The sequence below is a fragment of the Peromyscus maniculatus genome, chromosome X (assembly GCF_049852395.1).
Source record: "Peromyscus maniculatus bairdii isolate BWxNUB_F1_BW_parent chromosome X, HU_Pman_BW_mat_3.1, whole genome shotgun sequence".
NCBI classification, from domain to species: domain Eukaryota; kingdom Metazoa; phylum Chordata; class Mammalia; order Rodentia; family Cricetidae; genus Peromyscus; species Peromyscus maniculatus.
This window is the reverse complement of record NC_134875.1, coordinates 36,669,275-36,687,255: the sequence shown is the minus strand read 5'-3', so window position 1 is coordinate 36,687,255 and position 17,981 is coordinate 36,669,275.

Below are 17,981 nucleotides of genomic sequence, written 5' to 3'. Positions count from 1 at the left end.
ATATCTTCTTCAATTTCTTTCTCTAGAGATTTAAAGTTCTTATCAAAAAGTTCCTTCACTTGTTTAGTTAGTGTTATCCCAAGGTATTTTATATTATTTGTGGCTATTGTAAAGGGTGATGTTTCTCTGACTGCTTTCTCAGCCCTCTTATCATTTGTGCATAGGAGGGCTACTGATTTTTTGAGTTGATCTTGTATTCTGCCACTTTACTGAAGGAGTTTATCAGCTGTAGGAGTTCCCTGGTAGAGTTTTTGGGTACTTATGTATACTATCATATCATCTGCAAATAGTGAAAGTTTGGCTTCTTCCTTGCCAATTTGTATCCCTTTGATCTCCTTTTGTTGTCTTATTGCTCTAGCTAGAACTTCTAGTTCTATATTGAATAAAAATGGGGAGAGTGGTCAGCCTTGTCTTGTTCCTGAGTTCAGTGTTATCGCTTTGAGTTTCTCTCCATTTAATTTGATGTTTGCTGTTGGCTTGCTATAAATTGCTTTTATTATGTTTAGAAATGTTCCTTGTATTCCTGATCTTTCTAAGACATTTATCATGAAGGGGTGTTGGATTTTGTCCAATGATATTAAGGTATAATAATGACCAGTGATTGTTCATTCCCGGTATTGGTTTTTGATTTTTGTTTTTTGTTTTTTGTTTTTTTGGTGGAAGTGTATGTGTATTTCTCTTCTTTGGGGTTTACTGCTATGGTGTTATCTGTTGCCTGTGGTTTTGAGGGTGTATCTGACTTCCTTAGGTTGGAATTTTCCTTCTAGTGCTTTCTGTTGGGCTGGGTTTGTGGATAACAATTATTTAAATCTGACTTTGTCTTGGAATGTCTTGTTCACTCCGTCTATGATGATGGAAAGTTTTGCTGAGTATATTACTCTAGGCTGGCATCCATGGTCTCTTAGAGTCTGTATTATGTCTGTCCAGGTCCTTCTGGCTTTCAAAGTCTCCATTGAGAAATCGTGGATTATTCTGAAGGTTTTGCCTTTATAAGTCACTTGGCCTTTTTTCTTTGCTGTTCTTAATATTCTATCTTTATTCTGTACGTTTAGTTGTTTAATGTGGCGAGGGGGCTTTTTTGGGGGGGTCTAGTCTGGTGTTCTATAGGTTTCTTGTATCTTCATAGGCATTTCCTTCTTTAAGTTGGGAAAGTTTTCTTCTATGATCTTGTTGAATATATTTTCTGTGTCTTTGAGTTGATATCCTTCTCCTTCCTCTATCCCTGTTATTCATAGGTTTGGTCTTTACAAGGTGTCCCAAATTTCCTGGACATTTTTTTTTGTCATGACTTTGTGTTTTCTTTGACTGATGAGTCTATTTCTTCTACCTTATCTTCAACACCAGAGATTCTCTCTTCCATCTCTTGCATTCTGTTGGTTATACTTGCATCTGTAGTTCCTGTTCGTTTACTCAGATTTTCTATTTCCAGCATTCCCTCTGTTTGTGTCTTCTTCATTTTTTTTCAATTCCCTTTTCAGGTCTTGCACTGTTTCCCTCATCTGTTTCGCTGCTTTTTCATGCTTTACTTTCAGGGATTTATTGTTTTCTTCTGCTTTATTTGTCTTTTCCTCTAGTTTTTTTTATAGCATTCTTCTCATTTTTTGTTTGTCTTTTCCACAGTTTCATTTCATTCATTCCTTCTTTAAAGGTCTCTAGCATCTTCCTGATGTTATTCTTAAGGTTGCTTTCTTCTGTTTCTTCCATTTTCTGATACTCAGGTCTTTCTGTTGGAGGAGGGGCCTTGTAAGCTTCTGCACTTACCCATGGAGCTCTGAATCTTCCCCAAGATGCTCAGCAACTATCTCTATCCACCCAAGAGTTTCTGGGAGGACCCCAATATGACCAAGAGCCTATGGGCCATTCCATGTTTGCCCAGGCATTCCAGAGACCTGCCACTTGTATTGAAAAAAAAATCAAACATGTCTCCTCTACCAGAAGGGGTTTCAGAAGTTTGTACTCTACCCAAGGTATCACCAATTGTTACAGGTCTCCCCCAAAAAGTTTTAGACAAGCCCCTTCTCATAAAATGGTCCTCCAACAAAGCTCATGAGACAAAGAGGGTTTCAAACTTTCTCCAAAAGAGGGACTCAGTGATTTCTCATTTTCTTGAAATGGATTGAGTCCCACCAGCTCTCCTCAGGGGACTTTAGCACCTTTGACAGCCTCTCAAGGTGGCTGGAGAGCTACTTCCTCTAATGAAGACAGTTGAGGACATCCCCCTCTCCTCAAAAGTACCTAAGCACTCTACTTCTGCTCTTGAGTCGTGCCTGCTCTGATCAAGGCAATTTCATTGCTTGCCTATTAAACTAAGAGGGCTTTAAATGTCCTCCACTATTAAACAATGGGCTCAGATATTCCCTTACTGCCCAAAGGGGCCTAAGCCAGACCACTAATTCCCAAATGAGCCTCATAACACCCATACATGACCAAGAAGATATGATATTATCCACATCGATACCAGGGGCTCAAGGACCTTTTCTCTCTTCAGAAGGGCCCCTAGAGAAATCCATATATACACAAGAGGTGGTAGGAACTCCCAAGACTGCCCAGTGCACTCTTGGGCCTTCTCAACACACACCAAGGGCTCAAGCACCTTCACCAACTTTCCCAGGGGTTATGAATGCTTCCATATCTGTCATGGAAACTCCAATATTGTCCACTTCTAGATCAGAGGGTCAAAGACCTAGTCTCTCTCACAGAGCTTCAAACATTCTCCTGCTATGAAAAGGGACCCTGCATATTCCCACTGTGGCAAAACGAGATGGAGAGATCCTCCCTCTGAACAAGGGGATTTCACGATGTGCCTATCAGATGCAGTGGGCTTCACATATCCACTGCTGGCCAAAATGGCCCTCCTGTCTTGTCATGGGGCCCAAAATAAACAAACATATTCCGAGACACTTCAAGTGTGACACACAAGTTCCAAATCTGCCCAAGGTCCTGACACAAGACAACCTTCCCTACTTTCCCAGGGGTCTGTAAAACTTTCAACATCTGTAGGAGAGGCTCTTGGAATTTCTCCATATACACCAGGGATATCAGGACATTCCCCACCTGCCCAGCTTTCTCAGGTTTCTACATTATCTGATCAAGGTACTTTGGGAAGGGATACATCTACAAAAGGGGCTCCAGCCACATCCCCACCTTAAGAAATGGTTCTCTGATTCAACACATCTATAAAAGATATTTCAGGACATAGTCAACCTGTACACAGAGTTCTGGATCCAACCCCTATGTGATCAAGGTGCCATGGCATATGACTGGTGTACACAAGAGTCTGTAGCAACTTTCACATCTAGAGAAGGGAATTCCTTTGATTCCATCTGTACATGAGCACCCAGAGGACCTCCCCACAATTTACAGGAGGTTCTGAGAATGTTCCAATCCCTTCAAGAGTATCAGAAATCTGCCACAACTATGTAAGAGGCTATAGACCCTTCCTTCCCCATCTCACAAAGGGCCCTAGGATCTACCATATCCAACCAAGGTGCTTTAGGATCTTCTGCATCCACACAAGAAGGTTTCAAGTATACCCCTTCTAAGGATGGAAATATTAGATATTCTCCCTCTAACAAAGTTGACCCAGTGCATCTCATGCCTATCAAAAAGAGGTTGAGAGTTGATCCTTCTGATCAAGGGGACGTCAGTATTTCCTTGTTTGTTGAAGACAGTTTCAACCTTCTTCCTAATACAAAAGGGGGACCTTGTATCGTCTCCTGCTCTCAAAGAAACTTCAATAGCTACAAGTACTTCTCAGGTGAGTCTCACATCTTCTTTATCTGACCAAAAGGCCCTGGAGTGTTCCACATGTGACCACAAGACTGTGGGACTTGGCTAATCTGCTCAAGGGTCTCTTGCAAATTCCACATCTTCTCAAGAGACTCAAAGCCCTTCTCTGTCTGTCCAAAGGATCTATGGAGATCATATCTGCTCCAGGGCTTCAGGGACAGTCTCAATCTCTTTTAAGGGCTCCACCAAATTTTCCCTATGCCCAACGGGCTTTGTTGCTTTCAAAATCTAAACTAGGAACTGTGAAAACATTCCTCTCTGCCCAAGAGTGTGAGGGAAAGTCCACATATGTACAAAGAACTCTAGGACTTGCACCATTAGCCCAAGAGGAACTGACACCTTCCATGTCTTCCAAAGCATCTAAAGATCCTTCTACTTCCTGCCTTCTTTCTGCAGAACACTTGCCTTCCCCTCCAGGTTCCCTGGTACCATCACCATCTAAGAAGGGGTAACTAGGAACATCACCACCTGGCAAAGGATCTCTAGTACATTCACCATCTGCCCCAGGAGCTCTGTGTTGTTTCCAGTCTGCCCAGGGAACAGTAGAACTTTTGCCATTTGCCCAATGGACTGGGGAAAGTTTTCTATCTTCAACACGTTATTCAAGCACCATTCTCCACCACATCATTGTGCAGGCTTTGGCTTCTCAGTCTAATGAAACAATACTTATTGTTTTACTTTTTAATGGTGATTAAGTACAACCACTGTGGAAATCAGTATGGCGGTTTCTCAGAAAATTAGGAATCAAACTACCTCAAGACACAGCCATCCCACTCTTGGGCATATACCCAAAGAATGCTGATACATACCATAAAGATACATGCTCAGCTATGTTCATAGCAGCACTATTTGTAATAGCCAGAACCTGGAAACAACCTAGATGCCCATCAACGGAAGAATGGATGAAAAAAATGTGGTACATATACACAATGGAGTACTACTCAGCAGAGAAAAACAATGAAAGCATGAAATTTGCAGGCAAATGGATGGAACTAGAAAAAATCATCCTGAGTGAGGTAACCCAAACCCAGAAAGACAGTTATGGTATGTACTCATTCATTGGTGGATTCTAGATATAAAATGAACAATCAGACCACAACCCATAGAACCATAGAGGCTATATATATAGCATGGAGGTCCCTAGGATGACTGTGGCATATAATCAATTTCAGTTTTACTCAATTATTGAAAAAAAAATAGCCAAATGAATGGAAACACATGAACTATGAACCAAAGGATGAGGGGCTCCCAGCTGGATCAGGCCCTCTGAATAGGTGAGACAGTTGATTGGCTTGATCAGTTTGGGAGGCATCTAGGCAGTGGGACCAAGTCCTGTGCTCATTCCATGAGTTGGCTGTTTGAAACCAGGAACTTATGCAGGGACACTTGGCTCAGTCTGGGAGGAAGGGACTGGACCTCCCTGGACTGAGTCTACCAAGTCGATCACAGTCCTCGGGGGAGGACTTGTCCTGGAGGAGGTGGGAATGGAGGGTGGGCTGGGGGTAAGGGGAGGGCGTGGGAGGGGGGAGAATAGGGGAACCCATGGCTGATATGTAGAACTGAATGGTATTGTAAAATAAAAAATATATATCACAAAAAAAAGATTTATATTTCCTTTCTTCTTCTAATTTGTTTGCCCTTTCCTCTAGTTGTTTATAGCGTTCTTCCCATTTTTTGTCTTTTCCTCTAAACAAGCCTCTATCTTCTTCATGATGTTATTCATATGGCTGTTTTCTTCTGCTTCTTCCAATTATTGATATTCAGGTCTAGATGTTGGAGGCGGGCTAGGTTCTGGTGATGCTGTATTGCTCTTCATTTTGTTGTATGTACTTCTGCCTTGAAGTCTGCCCATCTCCTTGTGGTTCATTCTTGGTCTTATCAGTGTACTTTGTTCAGACAGAGCTGACAGATTCAGGAAGTCTCTCTCTCTTGTCCAGATGGGAGCTCTCTTGTCCAAATGGAAACTCCAGAGCAGGATGGGCGCTCTTGTCCAGAAGGGAAGTCCAGGGCAGGATGGGAGCTCTTGTCCAGAAGGGAAGACCAGGGCAGAATGGGAGCTCTCTCTGGTCCAGAAGGGAAGTTCGGGGCAGGATGGGAGCTCTTGTTCAGAAGTGAAGTCCGGGGCAGGATGGGAGCCCTCTCTGGTCCAGAAGGGAAGTCCAGGGCTGGATGGGAACGCTTTCTCTCTGTTCCAGAAGGGAAGTCTGGGGCAGGATGGGAGCTGGCAGCCGGTCTCTAAGTCTCAGGAAGTGGCTGGGGTCTCGGGCAGATGGGCTTGGGGGATAAAAAATTATGGCACATATACACAATGGAATACTACTCAGCAGAGAAAAACAATGACATCATGAGGTTTGCAGGCAAATGGATGGATCTAGAAAAAAATCATCCTGAGTGAGGTAACCCAGACTCAGAAAGACAAATATGGTATGTCCTCACTCATGGGAGGATGCTAGATGTGGAACAAGGATGACTAGACTGCTACTCACATCACCAGGGAGGCTACCTGGAAAACAGGACCCCAAGAAAGACACAGGGATTGCCCAATGATGGAGAAATGGCTGAGATCTACATGAACAACCTGGACATGAGTGGGAGTAATGAAGGGCAAGGGTCGAGGGAAAGAGAACCTGTGGGAGCGGGAGATCCCAGCTGGATCAAGAACAGAGAGGGAGAACAAGGAATAGAAGACCATGGTAAATGAAAAACACATGAGAAAAGGAAGAAACAAAGTGCTAGAGAGGCCCACAGAAAGCCACAAAGATACCCCCCCCCCAAATAGAATGCTGGCAATGGTTGAGAGACAGCCGTGACTGACCTACTCTGGTGATGGGATGGCCAAACACCCTAATAGTCATGCCAGAAACCCCATCCAAAGGCTAAGGAATCTGGATGCAGAGATCCACCTTCAGACCACAGGTGGAGCTCCAGGAGTCCAATAGGTGAGAAAGTGGAGTATTTGTATGAGTGAGAATTGTTGAGACCAAGGTTGGAAAATGCACAGGGACAAATATACAAACAAAAGGAAACACATGAACTATGAATCAATAGCTGAGGAGCCCCCAACTGGATCAGACCCTCCAGATAAATAAGACATTTGATTAGCTTGATCTGCTTGGGATGCATCCAGACAGTGGGATCTGGTCCTGTCCTCAGTGCATGTACTAGCAGTTTGGAACCTGGGGCTTATACAGGCATACTTGGCTCAGCCTGGGAGGAGGGGACTACACCTGCTGGACTGAATCTAACAGGTTGAATTCAATCCTCAGGGGAGTCTTTTCCCTGGAGGAGATGGGAATAGGGGGTGGGCTGGGGGGAAGGCGGGTGTGTGGCGTGTGGGAAGAAGGTGGAGAACAAGGGAATCCGTGGCTGATATGTAAAATTAAATATAATAAATAAATTTAAGGAATGAAAAAAATCATGAAAAAAATTTATATTTGCTATTATTATCATCATAATGACCAGTGGGATGGATGTTCTTGGTTTTCAACTTAACTACATCCTGAATTAACTAAAACTGAAGTGGTTGGGTAAATTGGTGAGGGATTTTTCTTTATTAAATCATTTGAAGTGTGAAGACCTACCGTAATTTCAGATCTTTTGGGATAGGAATATTCACCTTAAATCTGGACCACACCTTCTGGTGGCAGTCTCTATGAAGGACATGGAATAAGGTAGCTCTTGTTCCTTCTCTGCTTGCCCTCTTTCTCACTAGCAAGTTCATTCTTTCACTGGCATTAGAGCCTGCTTCTTCGGGATTCCAGTGTATACTGAAGACCAGCTGAGTCATCCAGCCTCATGGATGAACAAGAACAAGAATCCAGTAGATTCCCGGACTTTCCAACAGGATAAATCCATTGTTGGAATTGTTGGACCACAACCTGTAAGCCACTCTAATAAATGGCATATAAATATATCATATATTTGTGTGTATGTGTATATATAGCCATTCTGTCAGTTATGTTTCTCTGATGAACCCTGACTAATACATTCAATGTAGGCATTTTTTAAATGTCTATATTACTATAGTATAAAATAAAAATACAACCCAAGAGATAAAGTAAATGAGGTAATTCATCTTATTTTTTTAATTCATCTTAATTTTTAATACAAATTAACTTGTACAACTATAATTCATAATGTATAATAACTAGAAAACTGCTAAATGCTGATGATATGAGGCCTTGGAAATGCAGAAATGAGTAGGACACCAAGGGCATCTTCTTTTCTTTAAGGAATTTGCCTGAGTGTTAAGAAGTAATTGGAGGATTTGATACAGGGAATTCCTGTCAATTTTTTTGTCTTACATTTTGTACAAGGGCTAAAGAGATGGTGTGATGAATGAAATGCTCTACACAAGCATGAGGATCGAAGTTCAGATCCCTACCTATGTAAAATCTAGGGAATGTGACATACACGTCTGTGTTCTCAGGGCTGGGACAAGAGATGTGCAGACAGTCAGATCCTGGAGCTCCCTAGCCAGGCAGCCAGCCAGCCTAAGTGGAACAGTGAGCTCCAGTGAGAGATTCTGTGCTGTGGATATCACTCTATATAAATAAAACACTGATGGCCAGTGACCAGACAGGAAGTATATGCAAGACAAGGAGAGAGGAGAATTGGGAAACAGGAAGAAGGAGGGGGAGACACTGCAGCCACAGCCAGGACAAGCAACATGTAAAGACGCCGGTGAGCCATCAGCCACGTGGCAAGGTATAGATTTATAGAAATAGGTTTAATTTAAGATATAAGAATAGTTAGCAAGAAGCCTGCCATGGCCATACAGTTTATAAGTAATATAAGCATTTGAGTGATTATTTTATAAGTGGATTGTGTCTGACTCATTATTTTATACTTGGATTGTTGGACTGGGGGGCTTGGTGGAACCTGGGGAGAAGCTCTCCAGCAACAAATGGCGCCCAACGTGGAAGTTTGTGGCACACCCCTCTGACAGTGACTGAGGTAGTTGTTCCTACTGTTGGGAAGCTCAAGTTGGCAGAGCTAGCAGCCACAGCACCATTTCAGTCTTAGAATGCTGCAGTTTAAAGCAATAGGCTCACAATAAGACTGATTCAGATAAAATAGTTTACAATGTGTGTAAAATACACGTAGGCTTGAAAGAGACAAAAAAAGATAAATTAATATAAAAAAGCCACATAAAGATGAATATTACACAGAAAATCTGGATTGTGTTGTCTTTGGGATTTTTAACTGCAAAAAAACATTTGATCGAAAAACATGTTGAATTAAACCAATATGTATATTTTAAAGGTAACTTGCCTTCAAAATTTGGATGCAAGGATATGTTGCTTTGGAAAAGATGTTCTGCTTTTGTTTCCACAGGAAGTCAGAGGCTATGGATTTGTTCCAGATTAAGATACATCAGGTTTCACCAGCCAAGACCCCCTGAAAGGTCTCCCATGACACCCTGGCCCAGATAATCTAACATCCAGAAAGGTTTCAAGGCAACTGGCTCACACAATACAGCCTCACGGACTACCCCATAAGCCTAAAATTATCTTTGCATCCCCATAAGATACAGCACTCCCCCTCCAGCAGGAAGTAGTAGGAGATGCTATGCCCAATTTCCCAAATATACCAAGCTGGCTTTAGAGGTGGAATTGGCTCAATCCCCTTCTAAACACCGACATATTGCTTTAAAAAAATGGTTAAGAGATTCTTGTGTCCCAAATAGGAAGAGCCCTCTGTTGTGGGACAGAGAAAAATCAATATTATTATTTGAAACAGGTTGATTATAAATGCAATCTCTTTCTAAAAAAGAAAAGGGGAAGCCGGGGGGGGGGTGCACGCCTTTAATCCCAGCACTCAGGAGGCAGAGCCAGGCAGATCTCTGTGAGTTCAAGGCCAGCCTGGGCTACCAAGTGAGTTCCAGGAAAGGCGCAAAGCTACACAGAGAAACCCTGTCTCGAAAAACCAAAAAAAAAAAAAAAGAAAGAAAAGGAGATATGATATAGATATATAGGATATAGAGATGATAAGAAAAAAGCGTAGATTAATGAACCTACTTTTAAAGAACAACTTGTTTAAAAGGTTTTACATTGGTATAGATTTTTAGTTTATGCTTAAAATGTTTTACATTGGTATAAATTTTAGTTTATTGATACAAACTTGAAGTTAATTTTGTTATATTGTATATATATATTTCTATTCTTATTTGAGGTATTATGTTTAGGTAACTCATTTATAATTGTAATGGATAATTAAGAAATATATTAATAATTAGTCATCTATGATAATCATATTCATAGCCATGTTATTTAAGTCTTCTGGGTATACATAGATATATTTCAGATAGATAGGTAGTCTTTAAACACTTCAAAGACCTACAGAATATGGCATTTAAAATGTTTTAAAAATTTAGACATTCTGGACAGTGAGACATGTCTGCTCCTGACAGTACTAGATTTACTTCAAAGAGGAGGATGGGCATTGAAGACACTCCATATGGAGTTTATCTTCACCTTGGCAAAGATAGCCTTTCGGGCAAGAAACTGTTCTTGCCTGGACTGCTTGATTGACTGGACATGCAAAACCCATGGAAGGATGATCACTGAACTTTGCTTGACAAGATGGTCCTTCAGGTTCTTGCTTTGCAGAGAAAACTGCCAGACATTCTACAGGACACTGAAAAAAATGACGGAGAGACTCTAGCCCTGTGAGCTAAAGACAGATGCCCCAACTTTACAAAGGAACATTAGGTGACTGTCCAGGCTGCCATCTCTCTCTCTCTACCCTGCAAGACTCCTGAAAGTTACGTACATCCTTCTCCCATTTCTCAGGTAATATTATATACTTCTGAGGGCTTTGATGTGGTTAAAGACTAGATAGCTGTAATTTCCTCAGTTATGATAAAAGATAAGTTAGATATAAAACCTTAAACTCACAAATATATGACAGACAGGACATCTTCTTTAATATTGTAACTGTAATTATTGCTTGATAATTGTTTTGTTATATGTAATTTTACCATGTTAAAGTTAAAATCTTCCTTTTTAAAAAAAGAAGAAAAGGGGAAGTGCTTTGGATATCACTCTATATAAATAAAACACTGATGGCCAGTGACCAGACAGGAAGTATAGGCGGGACAAGGCGAGAGGAGAATTGGGAAACAGGAAGAAGGAGGGGGAGACACTGCAGCCAAGGCCAGGACAAGCAACATGTAAAGATGCTGGTGAGCCACGTAGCAAGGTATAGATTTATAGAAATGGGTTAATTTAAGATATAGGAATAGTTAGCAAGAAGCCTGCCACAGCCATACAGTTTATAAGTAATATAAGTGTCTGAATGATTATTTTATACTTGGACTGTGGGATTGCGGGGCTTGGTGGAACCTGGAGAGAAGCTCACCAGCAACAATTCTGTCTCACAAATGAGGTGGAGTGCAATCGAGGTAGACATCCTATGTCAACCTCTGGCCCCTAATTCTGCCTCTACAGTTACACATGTGCACGTGCACATGCACACACATATACACGTACACACACTACACATAGAACAATGTTTAATTCTCTGACAAGTAGCTGGGGTTTAACATTCTCTGTGAAGGATCATTTGGAGTGCAGTAAACCCAGAAGCAGGGAGAATGAAAATATTTTGCAGAAATAGAGACGATGAGTAATGTCAGAGCGAATTATGAACACCACAATAACATAGAAAAAGTAGATGAATTCACCCAGTATTTAGAAGGTAGGCTACATACATATTTGTGCTTGGGGTTGTAAGAGACAAGAGAGTCATGAATAACACCTAACTTTCCTGAACATAAAATAACCATTTAAAATTGCAGGTCCCCTAAGCAGTTACCAAAAGCAAATGAATTAGATTTGCAATCTTCTGTATGTTGACATCCAGTTAGGCCAGCTCTATTTGTTGAAGATGCTTTCCTTTTTCCATGGTACAGTTTTAGCTTTATTGTAGAAAATCATATGTTCATAGGTGTGCGGATTAATGTCAGGTCTTCAATTCGATTCCATTGGTCTGCATGTCGGGTTTTTTTTGTTTGTTTGTTTTGTTTTGTTTTGTTTTTGTTTTGCCAGTACCAAGTTGTTTGTATTACTGTAGCCCTGTAGTAGAGCTTGAAGTCAGGGGTAGTGATGTTTCAAGAGGTTGCTTTATTGTACAGGATTCGTTTAGCTATCCTGGGTTTTTTGTTTTTCCATTTGAAGTTGAGTATTGTTCTTTACAAGTCTGTGAAGAATTGTGATTGGATTTGTTGGGGATTGCATTGAATCTGTAGATTGCTTTTGGTAAGATTGCCATTTTTACTATGTTAATTCTACCATCCATGAGTATGGGTGATCTTTCAGTTTTCTGATATCTTCTTCAATTTCTTTCTTCAGAGATTTAAAGTTCTTATCACACAGGTCTTTCACTTGCTCAGGTAGAGTTACCCCAAGGTATTTTATATCATTTGTGGCTATTGTAAAGGGTGATGTTTCTCTGATTTCTTTCTCAGTCCATTTATCATTTGTATATAGGAGGGCTACTGATTTTTGAGTTAATCTTCTATCCTATGACCTTACTGAAGTAGTTTATCAGCTGTAGGAGTCCTGGGGTGAATTTTTGAGGTCATGTATAGTGGCTCTACATGAGCTAACTTTTAAGAGAGGGAGGTCCTAACACCTCATACTTTCATCATCTTTTCACTCCATAATTTGCTCATCAATATGTCTCAGTGTAGGGCAGACTTGTATGCCACATAATTGTCTGAGTGAACTTTGGGAAGAGGTTTGTAATCTGAACTGCAGACAATTCCTCTAGCCCATCAAATCTTGTTGATATATTTAATTTTATTATGTTTTGAATATCTTGTTCCTGTGTAAGTACAGGGACAGATGTTTCAAGAATGTCTCATAGCCTCATGAAGAGACCTCTGGCAGACTGCTATTATCTGGTAGCCAGTAGAGTGTCCACCCTCTCAGCCTTGTGGAGAGGCCCAGGTACACTGGAGTTGGCCCAGGTACATTGGTGGGCTGTATTCCCTCCTACATGGGAGCAGGCTATCTGCCTAATTGCTTCCTTGTTCCCAGCGTGAGTCCAGGGCCCACAGGAACAAATCTAACACTAGACAGGCCAATCCACAGAGGCCCTCAGGCATAACAACTCAGTAATAGTGGGAGACTTCAACACCCCACTTTTACCACTGGACAGATCTGCCAAATAGAAACTTAACAGAGAAATAAAGGACTTAACTGATGTCATGACCCAAATGGACCTAATAGATATCTACAGAACATTCCATCCTAACAAGAAAGTATATACCTTCTTCTCAGCACCCCATGGAACTTTCTCTAAAATTAACCACATACTTGGCCACAAAGCAAATCTCAACAGATACAAAACAATTGGAATAACCTCCTGTGTTCTATCAGACCACCGTGGTTTAAAGTTAGATTTCAACAACAAAAAAAACTACAGAAAGCCTTCAATCTCATAGAAACTAAAAATGCTCAACTGAATCACCAATGGGTTAAGGAAGAAATAATGAAAGAAATTAAAGACTTCCAAGAGATCAATGAAAATGAAGACACCACATACCCAAACTAATGGGACACTATGAAAGCAGTGCTAAGAGGGAAATTCATAGCAACAAATGCACACATAAAGAAGGTGGATAAATTTCACACTAGCGACTTAACAGCACACCTGAAAGCTCTAGAACAAGAAGAAGCAAAGTCTCCCAGGAAGAATAGATGCCAGGAAATTCTCAAAGTGAGAGGTGAAATTAATAAAATAGAAACTAAGAGAACTATACAAAAAATTAATGAAACAAAGAGTTGGTTCTTTGAGAAAATCAACAAGATAGACAAGCCCTTACCCAAACACACAGAGAGAATCCAAATCAACAAAATCAGAGATAAAAAGGGGGACATAACAACAGACATTGAGGAAATCCAGAGAATTATCAGGTTACATTTCAAAAACCTCTACTGAACAAAACTGGAAAACCTAAAAGAAATGGACAATTTTCTGGATAGGTACCACATACCTAAGTTAAATCAAGACCAGATAAACTATTTAAATTGTCCAATAACCGCTAAGGAAATAGAAACAGTCACTAAAAGTCTCCCAACCAAAAAAAAAGCCCAGGACCAGATGGTTTCAGCGCAGAATTCTACCAGATCTTCAAAGAAGCGTTAATATCAATACTCTCTAAATGGTTCCATACAATAGAAACAGAAGGAACATTACCAAACTCCTTCTATGAGGCTACTATTACCCTGATTCCTAAACCAAACAGAGCAACAAAATTTCATTAATACATTTCAATCCTGGAGAGTCCCTCACAGAAGATAACTTATAAGAAAATCACAGAGAGAAGTTATTGGGCTCAGGAATCACTGCAGTTCTGTAGAAAAGGTCCTTAGGGTACAGGTTTCCTGTCATTGCAGGGATATGTAGAATTGTGCTACTAGATAGCAGCAGGCAAGCAGCAGACATCCTAAGAAGTCAGCAGAGTGGAGTCCCTTCCCCAGGTCCAAGATGGGACACCAGAGTCAAGATGGTCAAGGGTAAAGGCAGAGATGGGTGCTGGTTTCCAGACTCACACAGATAACAGAATGGAATATAGCAGGCCTTGGTGTTTACCTGTGTTATCTACTCCCATAGTGCACCCCACAGCTCCTCTGGGTTACACAGCAAGCATCCATCTTTTAGGGTGCTGAGTCACCCATCAGAGAAGGATATTCCTCTGCATCACTCTCTGCTAGGTCCTGGGAGCAAACTGCCAGAAATAAAAGAATACACCCAGTATACTGTGAGCTCTATAGAAAGGGGAGGAAATGAAGAGTCTCTGGGGCACCCTGAATGCATGATTGCTTACCTGCTTCAAACCAACCCTGTGAACAGCATCTTGGGAAATTTATCTCAGAATCTGGGCTTAGTATGGATGCAGAAGTTAGGTCTCTGTCCTTAGAAAGGAAAAAGCACCCACGTTCAAATTTGTAAGTTGCTCACATATGTTGCAGGGATGGGAGGGCTAAAAGGAGGGTTGGTTTGAAACAGCCAAGCCAGGAACACTGAAGATGAGACACAAAGAGGTTCTGCGATCAGTAGGACAGTCAAGCTGTCTCAAACTGATAAAGACAGGGCTCCTGACTAGTGTGGACCGTCCAACCAGGCCACCAAGTCCTTCAGGAAAGCACACCTGGCACTATTGTCTCCTTATATAGCCTGGCTTCTCCAGCAGCTAATTGTGAGTGTGAGCAAAGTCTGTGTCTAAGAAAGCCTCCCATTTCAGTGTTTCAGGGAAGCCTTTCACAACCACACAGGAGATAAGGAGAAGAGGAAGGACAGTTGCAGCTGCTTCTTGGTGATTCTGAGAAGAAAGAGAGCTGAGGATAATTAAAAGCACCTGGGACAGCTGAAATGTCAGCGGACTCAAGACCACCCAGTGGCTAATGGTGTCCAGATAGTCAAGGCTCACAGGAACACATCCAGCACAAGACAGGCCAATCCCCAGAGGGGCTCAGGGATGCCAATTCAGTAATAGGAGGTACTAGTGGCAGTACAGACCCATTCACACAGGTGTGAAGGGAAGGAAATGTGCACAGGACAGGGCATTGGAGTAAAAATAGAAAGTACGGTATGTCAGAAATAAAACCACAAGGAAAAAGGTGGACCAAGGAACAATGATGGTGACAACTTCAAATGGAACATGAGGTCAGAGAAGGGCAGTGTTGGGATCTGGCAGAGTCAGAAGGGCAGTGGGCAGCTGTGGGCAGTGTCTGAGCAGAGAAGCAGCAGAGTCAGGTTGGTGTTTTGGAAAGATCACCCTGACTGCACTTGTGAGAGCATGATGTTCATGGTCTGTAAAATCATCTATCCTCAGGTGAGATTTTGTCTATGGAGTAAATTCTCCAATGAAGGATACCAAGGCCCTTCCCAGCTTTTTGTTGAAACATAATTCTGCAGTGAGTATCACAGCCAAATAAAAACACACTAAGTCATTATAACCAATGTCTACTAGTAAGTGTTCACTCTTCATGGGTGTCACTGAAGAAGTTGAATGTTCTTACCACACCACCCGGGGACTATCTGAGAGCTGGTTATGCCAGCCTAAGCTTGCATCCAGGAAGAATAGGCCCCTCTCAGAAAGCACCAGGGGAGTTTATGTAGTAAGCTATCTACACAGCAGAACCATTTTTACTGGTCTTTGAGCCTCACAAAGGCACATTTAGGGTCCTGGAGATTTTACAAGGGTCTAGGTTTCCTTCTGTACACTGGACCCTGGTTGGTCAGGCTAATTTACCTGAGAAATCCCCACCACTGTCCTGCAGCCTGCCTCACTTCTGTACTGATGCACAGTCAATCATGCTCACAGCATGCTCTCATCCTGCTGCATAGTCTTCTGACTTCTCAGTGGCCACTCTCCTAGGCACTGCTGGATAACCCCAGCTCCAACTTCCTTCTTTGGGCTCATAATTATTGTTTGGTTTTTACCAACAGGGTTTCATTGTATAGTTTTGGATTCTGTCCTGGATCTCACTCTGTAGATTAGGATGGCCTCAAACTCACAGTATCTGCCTCGCTCTTCTTCTGAAGTGCTGGGATTAAAGGCATGTGCTACCACTGCCAGGCAAGGCTCATAACTGGTACATCTTTCTCCCCAACCTTGACTACTTTCCACTGGAAAACTGGCCCAGTTTGTCTCCAGACCATCTCCTGGCCATAACTCTACCATCTCTATCAGAGCTTCCCTTCCCTAGAGTTCATTTCAGCCACCCCACCCTCTCCTTCATCAGGATACTATCCTTCTAGATGTCTTCCCACCCAGCTCCCAGTCATGGCCTCCCTCTAAATCAACCCTTGTCTCTCTCGATCATGTGTCTCTAACAAAGAGCAGGAAGAGTCCTTACTGAGTCCTTGTAGGGTGAGTCCTGTAACCATGGATAGGACCTAAGGCCTGGATACAGCAAGAATGTTCCAGGACCTGTTGCTGAGATACAGCATACCCGAGGAGTTAAGCAAGAACTTTCTAAAGTCATGTGGCTGGTTGAAAGACTGAAGGGAGGATCCCTGACCTGTCCACTCCTTTCCTGGTTCAGAGAGGGGCTCACTCTTCATTATTTCTACACAAGACACCAGTATAACACACAAAAAAGAGAGGGCCATAGGGGAGAGAGAGATGGAGAATCAGAGAGGGGGGGAGTGAGGGAGGGCAGATCCAGTTCAGATGAGTTAGGTAGAAGCCTCTGACTTTCCTGACAAAGACATGATTATCACTTGATGACTTGAAAGCTCAGGCCATGGAGTGCTGAGCAGAGAAAGGGCATAGTGAGCTATGACTGAGTGGGCAGTGCAGGGGTCAGTGTATCCTATCCTGTGAGCCACAAAGGCCTCATGAGAGAGACAACCTGGGCACAGCTGGCTCACAGATTGTCAGTGTCCCTAACAATGCTGACCACGGGTGTGTGGAAGATGATTCAAATCTAGGAAAGCTTCCCCATTTATTATTCTTTCTGTATGTGATGTCATATGCAGATAAAATCTAGTCAAAGAATTCATTCTGTCAATTATGTTTCTTCTTTTTTTCTTTAAGAAATTTTTATTCATTTTACAAACCAACCAAAGATCCCATTCTCATGACTCCTCATGCTTCAGCCAGCATTCCACCCCAACCTACATCCCTATCCCTACCTCCAAAAAGGTACGTCTACCATGGGGATTCAGCAGAGCCTGATACATTCAGTTGAAGCAGGTCCAAGACCCTCCCTTCTGTACCAAGGCTGTGCAAGGTGTCCCATCATAGGTAATGAGCTCCAAAAAGCTGCACAGGCACCAGGTATAGATCCTGATCCCACAATTATGTTTCTTCTTAGAGCTGATAAATTTCTTCTAAAATTGCTCATTTGAATTATCTCAACACTCATCAAGGTTCACATAATATTTTCTTGGGTTATAGTTAAACAGTGATCCAATTTTTTTTATTTGTGCTCATCAATAAAACAAACTTTGAATTCATTTTTGTTTCCTTTCCTGGCAGTAACTAGGTTTATGAAACATTTTGGACCACTTTCCTTTTATGCTTTCCATATTTCTAGAACTACTCTTACATTCTGCAGATTAGCCTTCCTCTAAGGGATGGGTCAATGTGATGGGAGGGCTTTTTCTACAGATGTTTCTTTATGTGAATATTGTGACTGTGAATGCACCTGTGGGTGGACATGTGCATGATG